Raw genomic sequence first — 11939 nt, 5'->3', positions numbered from 1 at the left:
CATAAAAGAAAGAAGGGAAGTAAGAGTCTAAGAAAGAAAATGAATTTTTTTTTATATAAATATAACGCAGAACTTCGAATGACCCGAATAACGCTACAAATAGAAGATATGTTAAGGACACTTATATAGGATGTACTGGCGGCGTATCCACCATACCCTTATCACACCGACATTTGTATCGTTACCCAAAATCACCCTCAGTTCTAAGTTATGACACACAACCGTATTCACTATGAGTTCCATGCGAGGATTTCGATAATTAAGCGTGCACTCAATTATTTAGATCGTCGCATGATGCACATAGTTCGTCCCGTTGTGCGGGTTTGAAAACAAGGGTAAAAGAAAAACCTTTTTTTTAATCGATATCATTTTATCACGAGCAATGAACTAAAAATTGAATGAAAATTGATGAACATAATTAACTAGTAAAATAATTCAAAAGAAAAAAAAATGACAAGATTGCTGAAGTTAACCATCGAGAGTAATAAAATGAAATAAATAGATAGAGGAAAATCTTGAAATTATATAAGTAACTTACATATGATGTAAAGAAAATACTTGAGATGACGACAAAATTCACGTAATAATAAATAGGTTCACACAACAAACGAATCACATGACTTATGAATATAATAATAGATAAGGTTTGAAACCTAGATTATAAAATCAATAGGATGAGGTAAGAATATTGTGAGCATGTGGGGAGTTTGGAGGTTTGGGTATCCATGTGTAAAAAAAATAATAATAATAAAAATATCGAAATAAGATTTGTACATGCAATTCCTATTAGATAACTATGTACAACACATGTTCATAGTCCCAATTTCCAAACGTTTGTAGGAAATCGATCATAGGTAGTTTATGATACAAATACGGTACTATTAGATAACTATGCACATCACCATGAACATAGTCCCGGTAAATAACCGGTCATAGACCACTTAAATCATGATAATAAATTGTGTAATAGTAGATAGTGCAAAACGACAAGATAGGAATAAATGAGAGACCGAATGCCATTATAAATAACCAAAATTCTCATTCATAACAAAACTGAAGATTTAATGAAGTCAATACATTAGATTTAATTGAAAAGGATTAAATAAAAGAAACGTCTTTTGCGTAGCATGTCTTCATAAAAGGGTTAGGCTTAGACTTGAGAACTATTGATGTAACACGCATGTCCTTGAGTAGCTTGGTCACTTGAGGTTGATTGGTTGATTGGGGTTTGGTTGACTTGAATTGGTTGAATGGGTTGGGCTTGAATTGCTTGGATGGGTTGAGCTTGGATTGGTTGAAGTTGATTTACTTGGGCTTGGTAAGCTTGATATTGAGCGGTTTAGGTTGGGTAGGATTGAATTTGGTTCATGTGTGCGAGTCTTGGGCAGGCATTGCGATAATGGTAAGGATTTCCACAATTGTAGTAAGCTCTCATAGTTGAGGGTGATTGAGTAAAAGGTTGAGCATAAGGTAAGGGTTGGGTAAAAGGTGAGGTAAATGGTTGCATCATGAGTTGGTTGCGTTCACGACATGTGGTAAGGAAGTGACCAAAGCGGTTGCAATGGGTGCATTGTCGGCACTTGAGGTTAGGCGAATGGTGAAAGTTACACGTATCACATAATGGGTGGGGTCCTGTGTAGGGCTTCTTGGTGGGTTGGGCTTGCGATTAGGCCAAGACATAGTTTTGAGAATTGGACTTTCTTTTATTGTTGCGGTAGTGGGGAGTGTTGTTGTTGTTGTGCTTGAAAGATTCGAGCTTAGAAGACTCGGGTTTGGGAGATTCGGGCTTAGGTTCTTTAGTGGGCTCGGATGCAGGCTTATCATTGGGCTTCTTGGAATTTTTCCGCGTCAAGGTACCGACCTTGACGTGGTTTTCAGTGAGGGTACCGGCTAAGGTGATGGCATCATGGAGTGTTTGAGGGTCACGACTTAGGACGGAATCTTGGATTTGCATAGGCAAACCCAAGATGTACTTGTCGATTGAACGTTCAAGAGGAGTGACCATGTGAGGGATGAGAAGGCTCAGTTCATGTAACGGATCGTTGTAGATGGCGTCATTTCCACTTTCTTGTTTCAAATTCCAAAAATCCTTTTCCAACTTCCGAAGCTCATGTTTCGGGCAAAACTTCTTGAGCATGAGTTTCTTGAGGTCATCCCATGGCAAGGCCATGGCAACCTCAGCGCCAAGCGTGCGCTTCTTACCATTCCACCAATTGAGGGCATTCTTCTTGAGCATGCTCGAGGCGTATGTGGTTTTCTTGTCCTCGGGACATTCACAATGGAGGAATATGCTATCCATTTCTTTGGACCATTGGAGGAGAATGGTAGCACCGTCGATACCGAAGTATTTGGGCGGGTTGGCACTCTTGAATTGTTTGAGGGGTAAGCAATTGGGTTCGGAGTTGTGGATGATGAAGAAGCATTCACAGTTTGCAATTGAGAGATGATCGTTGGGAGGGCTTCCACGATGCCTTTAGCAATGCGGGACGACATGCTACGACGGTTACGGTTGATGAGGCGGGAAGAAGATATGCTACAATGACGACACGTGAAAAACTTATTATGACTTTGGAAAGAGAAAAATTGTATAACTTGTGAAATTTCGAGTTTTGTGAAAATTCACGAGAATACTAAATAAAATTTTAATAACTTTAACTTAGGGTATTGATGAAATTGATAATTTGAGAAAAAAAAAGTTTCATTCTTAACAAAATAACAAAAATCTCATTGTTGATTTAAGAGTGTTATCATCACATGACCACGCTTGATACAATGAGGGTAACAGATTCGGGTACGTTTGGTGTGATATGCTTTGGTCTAATAAGTTCCACACCCTTACCGAACACTCCAGGAAGGAAACCAGGTCTCGCGGTTGATTGAGATTTATGCGCATTGCACTTCCTTAGGCTCGCAAGCCTTGGTGTCAAGGGTTCGGTAAACAAGTGCATCCCTCTTACAGTTACTACATATCCATCCACCTCAAGGAGAGGGGAGTAAAAAGGCGGGATTTCTTAAGGAATTTCCCTTTTTTTTAAAGTCGTCCCAAAGTTTTGCAAACAATTTTGAGAGTGAGGCATAGCCTCGGATTAAGTGTGATTTTGTGTACAAGAATAATATTAAATCATTAAATAATATTTAAGCTACTGCAATCAATAATATAATTCAGGGTGCAAACACGTAAAGGCATATCACGTATAAGGACCCTAAGCATGCTACTAGGCCATTATATCTAACCACCTATCTTATAGCCTTCGGCTCTGATACCAATCCGTTACGCCCCGACATGTTCCGCCTTTGGTCGGGGTGGGTGTGACAATCGACTACCGTTTGGTCAACATTTTTGTCCACGGACTTGGCCTGCAATTCGGTAATAGAAAATGAGCACACTCACATTGGAAACGAATTATAAAAAGTACCGAAATTGTCAAATACTTACTAATGTTGCGCTCTAGGGAGTGAGTACCGTTTGGACAACTATTTTATCCATAGACTTGGCCTACAATTAACTTACGCAAAATCAGCACACTCACATGAAAAGTTAATTATTAAATAAAAATGAATCAAACTGTCAAATGCTTACCTAAGGAGCGGATTTAATTTTGAAAAAAGGTTTTACCGGTTCGTCGGACCGCAAACTGCCAAATCTGACCGGGTTTTAAAAAACGGGGTGTGTGTGCGAACCGCACTGATATACCTAGTGGGTCCCGGTCGGACCGGTCCGGGTTTCAAAAAACCGGTTATAACAGGTGGAGCACAATCTGATGAGTAAAAAATGAACAAACTTCATTACCACAAATACATCTTTGTTAAGCATCGTACAACAAAATCAACCAAGTGTACAACAACTAAAGCTTAATAAAGTTGTTATTTGATATATACTAGTCATTAGGTCTGCGCCTTGCGCAGGCTTTAGTTTACGATTTAGTGAGGAACTGACAGGAGCACGCATGAGAGTTTAGTTGGCTTAACTGACCTATGTATGGTGGGTTAATCTTGAACACATAATGTGTATTACAAATGAAAGTGTCACAAACATGTTTAATTGACTTCACACTGTTTGTACATACATGTTTATGTCATTGTACTTAATTTAAAGGTTTATGTACTCCGCAAGGGAAGCCTTTGTTCTTCGTTTACATCTTGACTCCGCCTTCACGCTATAAGCCGGTTATTGTTTCGGTCACGTCTCCCTGTTTAAAATGCAATATTAAATTAGGTAATAAACAATTGCAATTGTTTATGCTAATACATGTTAACTTTTATATAGCACCTAGTCAACACTGCACTAAAGTTGGTTACCTTTTTCTGCTTGCTTTTTGCAGTTGGTGGATTTGTAAGCATAAGTTAAAGACATAGCAAGCCTTTGTATTAAACAAAATGGTGCACATTTCAAGTTCAGGAATTGTATAAATGGTTTCTGATATTGTTCCAAAAGGAGGTATTCAATATGGTATGTTTATATACATTATCAAATATACATTATCGAATAGTTAGGGAAAATATAAGGCCAAAACCAAAAACAAAATGAAAAGTCCATTCTAGTAAACGTTATTGAAGACTTAGATATGTTTTTGGATGGTAAGTCACTGTGTATGTTCATGAATCTTGATGTATTAATGTTAACTTTTAAGCTAAGAGTATTTATTCTAACTTTCATAATATGTGTTTTGGTTTCTTCAGTTCCTCACAATGTTGGGTATTGTTTGAGAAGTTTTGAAATCTAAGTTGAAGCACATTCATGTGCCAAGTGGTATTATTTTTTTAAGTTTTTTTACATATCTGCAATTTGCAATTACAATCACTGTTAGTGTTGCTATTTAAATGTTGTGTAATTTCAGTTGATGACGTGTTAATTTGTGTAAGACATCAATGAGCCATCGTATATTGTTTGTACTATGCAAACAGAACTCTTTAGTCCCAATATCAGGGTGAGTACGTTAGTTGTTATCGATTCTTAACTTGTTGTGTGTTGTTGTTTGGGATATGCTTAGTTAGTTGTACATTCAATTTTTGTGATGCATGTATTTACATAATATGCAATGACGTGGGTAATATAACGTGCACGTAAAAAATAGATATGATGAAGTTACTCTTCGATTCCGGACTTATTAGTAATCACACATCAGTTTTTACCCAAATTATATGGTATATCTCAATCCCCAATTCACCAATCAATAGCTCAAATCCTTAAATTTTGTTTTAGAATCTATTCAAATCTATACTATCTATTATAACATAATTGCAGTCTCAAATCATCATACATTAACTCATATATACATAAACTAGGTTATTAACCCGTGTACAACACGGGTGGAAATATTGATATTTTCAAACAAACACATGTCATTTGAAAGGACAACACAAGTTGTTATATGTTATTCGGGACGACAACGTACTTAAAGTTGTAAATATTGGTACGAAAACAAATGATTGTGAAACACGAAGATAAACCCAAATAACATCAAATTACAATATTTGAAAACATAATCAAAGGTTAAAAATGTAAAATTTATAAGCTACAAAAAAGACTTCCTTATAAACCATATTTATTCTTTATTTGTAACTTTGTCTTCATTGTTTAATATAAGAATTTTAATACCACTCTTCGCTCTTGATAAAGCTATATAGAGTTGTCTATGTGTAAACAACGGGTCTTTGAAATATATGTCAACTTTTGCTAGAGATTGACCTTGACCTTTGTTAATTTTCACTGCAAAACAGACTACAACTGAAAAAAACTACTTTCTCTTCAATTTAAATGAAAGTTTCTTATCTGAAGGTGTTAGACCACAACGAATTATATAAGTGCAATAACCAGTACTAGTACCTGAAATAACTTTTACTTCAACAAAACGCCTACCCAAATTAATTACTCGCAATTTAGTTTCATTACACAAACCGTTATTCTAATCCATAACATTATTGGCACACCGACTTTTAAAACCAATCTATGTGTCAAAATAATTTCGGTCTTTTTGATTTTATTTAGCATAATGTGTTTATGAAAGTTTTAGTTCAAATTAAAATATAAAAAAATAATTGGTATGATCTTACTTAAAAACCAAAAAACTGTTTTTTATATAGACCACAACTAAATTTGTGAATTTTGTTGCTAAGTTTGGAAACAATATAAATTGAGTAAACCAAATATAAGTAAAAAAAATGAAGAAATATCTTTGCATCTCTAATTAACATAATTGATTCGTATACACATCTTAATTAAAACACATATTTTAATTGGTTTTAAGAAAATAAAACAGTATTGGATAACTGAAAATTATGTTCCGTATAATTTCTAAAAAAGAAAATAGAAAAAAGAAATGTGTAAACATACATTCAATGTTATTAAAACTTTGTTTATCAAAAAGGTATAATGTAGTTAATAATAAATATATTAAAAATCGTTTATAATTTCCTGTTACAAGTGCCTAATTTTTAGTTAATAACATATTAATTTTTATTTACTATATTTTAGTTAATAAAAAAATTATATTAATACAATATAGTGTATTAACACGTTTAAAATAAAATGTTACCGTTCAAAATGCTAATAAATAGTTCTCTTGACGTTGAAGCTGCACGTTTAAAAAATGCATTCTTAAAAAACATTTAAAGGGTAACTAAAAAAATATTAAAATGACTAACCGTTTGAATAACTCCTCTTATTGGAAGACGTTGATTGACCCCAAAATTCCGTTTTCTTTAACTTTGAACAAATCTATAATATAATATGGTTAGCATATGAAAACGATGAACAACATAAATATAAAAACAGAATTTTATAGAGCGTGATGTTTCAATTTTGCTGACTTAATAAAGGATTATAATACATAAAACAAAAAAAATTAGAAAACTGGGAAACCAAATACGTACTATTAACTTTAGTGACAATTGTAGGTTATTTATGTTTGGTGTTCATAAAGATATTAAAGACATGGAAATTAAAAATATTACATAGGAAACAACAATAACACAACTTACTCTACTGGATATGTAGACTATCGGCTAACTTGAATCGACATAAATGATCAGAAATTCATTTATGTAAAAGTATCTAACCCACCAATATATTTCTAGAATAGTAGCCCATGTTAGACATGGGTTGAAAACATATAAACAACCATACAATTTCATAACTAACATTTTAAACCAACACAAATAGTTAACATAAGTTTGTAACCAAAATATTAAGCATTTAACTTGTGTACATAAAAAGTTAATACTTACACAAACTTACTATACACCTAAATTAAAAAACCAAACGAAGACATTAACATGTTATAATTATATTAGCCCACCATCAACTTTTTTGACATTTCACAAAAAAAAATCATTTAGCTTCACAATCTAAAAAACAAAATAAACCATAGCAGCCTGATTAAATATACAATTAAAGTCTTAGGGTATTATGAGTTTAATTTCAACATTAATAAATAAATAAAGGTATATTTTATTATAAATTATTTTGTAATTAAACATTTTTTTTATTTCGATTCAAAGACTCTTTAGTAAAATGTAGTAAGTTAAATCGAAACAATAAAGTTTTATTCTACTAATTTCACTAATTAAGTATAATTAAAATAATATATAAATAATTAAAATTAAACCGGTTAATTTTAATTTTATTATATAGAGGTCATTCCCTATTTAAAATTTAATTAAAGTGACCGCAATCTGCAGTAAATTATGTTTCAAACTTTTTAACATCATAATTTTATTTAATATCAATTTCATTATATAATTCTTTTTTCAATTGTATACATTAATCTTGATATTTATTCCTAATTAAAAATTGGTTAAATATAAAAGATGAAAAGTTTGATGACATTGAATACTATTAAGAACTACAAAAGATTGTTGCAAAAGTTGTCAATTTCGGTTTGTAAAAATAGAAATAAATAAATGTAAATATTATTATAAAAAACTTTACATTTTTCTTGAAAATTCAGTAACTAAACAATATACTATTGATTTTTTTAATTATCATGAAATTATTGTCAACACTTTAGCATCATTACCTAATTTAACAATAAATTCATTAGATAATTTTTTTTTAATTTTATACATTAATCTTGACATTTATGCCTAATTAAAAATTGGTCAAATATAAAAAATGGAAAGTTTTTATTTTCTATTTAGTTTATTAGTTTATTTTTTAATTTGGCCGGAACAATTTAGACGAATCGGCAATTCTTGACATTTATGCCTAATTAAAAATTGGTCAAATATAAAAGATGTAAAGTTTATTAAGATCGAAGAATATTAAAACTAAAAAAGAGTGATCAAACTCGGTTCTTAAAAACAAAAATAAATTAATGTATAAATTACTGGAATGCATCATTAAAATTAAAGATGATGAATATTTTAAAATAAATAAGCAACTATAGTAAATATCTAAGATTTTTTAAATGTAAATTTGAAATAAGTAATACACCACATATTATAAATTAATGAGTTTTTAATACAAAACTTATTAACTTTTGAGTATAATCAAAAGCAAATTATTTAAAATTTCCAGCTACATTAAATTTGTCATTTATGCTAATTAAAATTTGGTCAAATGTAAAAGAAGGAAAGTTTGTTGAGATTGAATACTACTAAAAACTACAAAAGATTGTTGCAATAGTAGTCAGCTTTTAATTTTAAAAACAAAAATAAATAATTGTAAATATTATTATAAAAAAACGTTCCATCTTTGTGGAAGTTCAATAACTAATTGTTAAAACTTTCAAGATAAGATTCAAAAACTTTAACACAGAAAATAAAGATTGTTATTTATATAAAAATGAATTAATTTACATGAATTGTTTAAGCTACATAAAATAAAAAATGATAGAAAATTAACAACTAAAATACATTCGTAATGACCAAAATAAACATAATCAACCTAATCTCCATCAAATTCTTTTTCCATGCAATTAGCCAATCTACCAAGTTGGGCGGCCATAAATTGAAATTACTAAAAATAAATTAATGTTAGATACACTGAACAATTAAAAAAATTAGTAAGAATTATCAATGGATGTAATCGGAATAATTATCATAATAATTTCGATAAGGAAATAAATCAACAATATATTCGCATATCTCAAAACCTTCAACATGTCTACCGAATCTTGGAAGGAGCAGGTGGAACTTTGGTGACCTAGTCCTACCATGACTAGAGTTAGTCTCCTAATGGTCCTTAAACTGTAAATATAAATAAAGGGAGCTCTCAACATATAAAAATAAAACTGTAAATATGAATTTCAAGAAATCTTACATCAATCAGAACACACATTTGGTGAACAGGTCCTACCATGGTTCGAGCTAGTCTCCGAATGGTCCTCAAACTTCATGATCTGACCTACCTAAGTGGCAACAAGATGTGTGCAACATATAAGATGAACTGCAAATAATACCAGCAATTCAAATAATTAAGTTTCATTCAAGGTACACCAACAATAAGAATAAAAGAAATATATTTAAGTAGAACTGACAATACGAAAATTTTAGCATGAATCATTCACCTAACCGGTTTGCGTACATCCAATTCTCAAGCTAACATGCTTGCATAACAACCAAAATACCAAATAAGGACAACATAATTAAATTAATATGTGAAATTCACTTACAAACAGTAACAAACGATTGACATTTGAAAACAAAGTCATAGTTGTAAGTTATAACAGCTTCAGAAGAGTGAAATGATGATATAAACAAATGAATATGAAATACTGAATTTATAGAAATGATTGTTGAAATGGTTTTCGAAGAATAAGATAAGGTCAAAATTGAAATTTTAAAAAATAGACATCTAACACTTGAGGGTTTGACAATAGTTATTACACGGTTTTTATTTATAGATGATTTAGATTATACATTTAGTAAGGATATGAATTGATTATGTTGTTAGTTTTGGTCTAAATTTGAATATTAAAATTGAACATTCATTGTGTTAGTTTCGGTTTAATTTGAAATTAAATTTTGAATATTAAAATTGTCGGTTTTAGCTAAAAGTTAGTTTATAGATGATTTAAATATCTTAGTATGTGAATTAATTGTGAGTTATTGATTAATTTAATTGATTTTTGAATTATTTAATTGTTAAGAAAATCATATAAGTGATTGTTATATATGGAAACAATAGAGTTTGTTCAATAAACTCAATTGTTTTAATATATATATATATATAGATATAGATGTTAGTTAAAATTTATAAAATATGATAGTTAATAAAGGGGCATTTATGTCATCACAGAAGCCTACCCGAACCTGTTGTGTCAACCCAATTTCATTATCCCATTCGCCTACCCGTTACCCAAATAAGCCTGACCAACCCTACCCGCATGACCTGAAGCCCGATGACGTTAGCAGATAAACACGAATATGAAAGCCAAAAGAAGACCCTGAAATTAAGGTAATTATTATTCATATATGACTTTTGTGCATATCAAGATACCAAACTCAAATTCTGATACTAAACACAAAACTTTTAAACTGAAGCTTCAAATTACCTTTTAAAATCGAGCGAACAACCACCAAATGCAATCGCACAAAGCAAGTCCAATCGCAACCCAAAACAAAGGCATAGATGAGGATGATGAGTCATGGCTCATAGATAAAACACAAACAATAATGATGATATGTTAATACCTTTACGACATGAAGCCAAAGAGTTACAAAGCTAATCATAAGGGGGTTTTACCGGATGATCTTATTGGTGATGGTCCGGTCTAATTAGGGCTCCGATGTGGCTTGCTAGACATGTATGTAGAAGGAAACAAAATCAAGTTAAAGCATAAGGTAGAAAAGATGAAAACGACCAATCGTAGCCCTATTCGATGAAGACGAAAGCAGATGAACATGATGATGATTATGTTGGTGCTTTGATAGGCTTACGATGAAAAAGAGTGTGATACAGTCAGTGGTGGGAGGGAAGAAGCAGCGTGGTACACGTGCACAGGAAGGTAGATACGTGGAGTAAATGTAAAAGATGAGCAGAAAATCAACCCTCTAAGCACAATGTACAAATATTTAAGCATGAAGACCAAGAAACACTAACTTTTTGAGAAGGCACCGACCTTATCATTTAATATATATATATATATATAGTAATAAGAATTAAGTGTCATTTTAGTACTTGTGTGTAACATTCTATTTTGTCGATAAAAATAAAGTATTTGAAATCTATATTTCAAATTTATTAGACGAGTAAGTAACATGTTAAATGACCCGTTGAGATATAAGGCGTTAAAATAAGCATTCGGTGGTACCTAATTTCATTTAAATTATAAAATATATATTTAATTATAATATTTAATATTGTTTCTACAAAGCTCTCGTAGCTTTAATAATAATAATAATAATAATAATAATAATAATAATAATATAATAATAATAATAATAATTAGCCGGTTCTAACATATATTGGGGGAAGGGTTCGACAACAATAAATTAGCCGGTTGTCGTTCACACTCAAGTTACTAATTACACAAAGAGGTAAGTACCAACGGACCATAATCATGTCATTTTTACAAACGTTTTATATATGTTTATTTTGATATGCATATATATGATTATTTGAGAAATGATTGTGGGTCCAAGTATGTGAATTAATGTGTGGCTTAAAAAGAGGCTATAGTTTTAAAATAAATATGGTGGTGTGCGTCTAATAAAAATATGGGTTACGAGTCCCGAGGGTTTCGGTAGTTGAAACTCCAAAATTTTAATACTATATTTAAAAGATTTCGGGAGTTAAAATCTTAAGGGGGTTCGGGTGTTGAACCCCAAATATAAAAGGAGAGTTAATAACCCTTATGGGTTAAAAATGAACTCATAAGGAATTCGGGTGTTGAATTCCCAAAGAATAAGAGGAGTAAAGTTAAGAATTTCGGGTGATGAAATCCCAAGGAATTCAGGTGTTGAATTCCCAAAGAATATTGTGGAGTAAATATAAG

This window comes from Bidens hawaiensis, unplaced genomic scaffold, assembly GCF_021521415.1.
Source record: "Bidens hawaiensis isolate Kalapana, Puna unplaced genomic scaffold, B.hawaiensis_p1.1 tig00064138_1, whole genome shotgun sequence".
In the NCBI taxonomy this organism is placed as follows: Eukaryota; Viridiplantae; Streptophyta; class Magnoliopsida; order Asterales; family Asteraceae; genus Bidens; species Bidens hawaiensis.
The sequence above is the reverse complement of the archived record's forward strand: the minus strand, read 5'-3'. Positions refer to the sequence as shown.